Below are 513 nucleotides of genomic sequence, written 5' to 3' on the forward strand. Positions count from 1 at the left end.
GGTCGAGGGCGAGCTGAGACTCTGTCTCGGGGGACACGCGCCATGCTCTCACTTCACCCAGCACTCCTCCTAATGAAGACCCAGAGCAGACCCCTAGAACAGACCGAGTGAACGGAGAGTATTTTCATATTGATAGCTCGATAGCTCATTCATCCCAACGGCTGACTGATAACTCTTTTTTGTAAAGTTTTTATTTTAGTGACACGTTACATCAGTGAGGGATTGAAATGTACGTACGCGCACCTACGCGCATGCGCCGTCACATTGTTTTTGATGCTGTTGTTGTTGACAGTTGTGGCCACGGTAAACAGTGACGGCAGCTGGAGAGACCGGTGGGGGGGGAGGGGCTAAGACTGGAGCAGCCCCCCCCCCCCCCCCCCCCCCAGGGTGTCCAGTCTCAGGGCGGCTGTAACCGGATGCCTCCTGTTTGTGGAACACCAGGCACCAGGCACTTGACCGTGGGCCAGAGCTGCCCCGCCCACCGGCACTCCTCTGCTCTCCCTCTCCCCCTTC

The sequence above is a fragment of the Borostomias antarcticus genome (assembly GCF_949987555.1).
Source record: "Borostomias antarcticus genome assembly, chromosome: 17".
NCBI lineage: Eukaryota > Metazoa > Chordata > Actinopteri > Stomiiformes > Stomiidae > Borostomias > Borostomias antarcticus.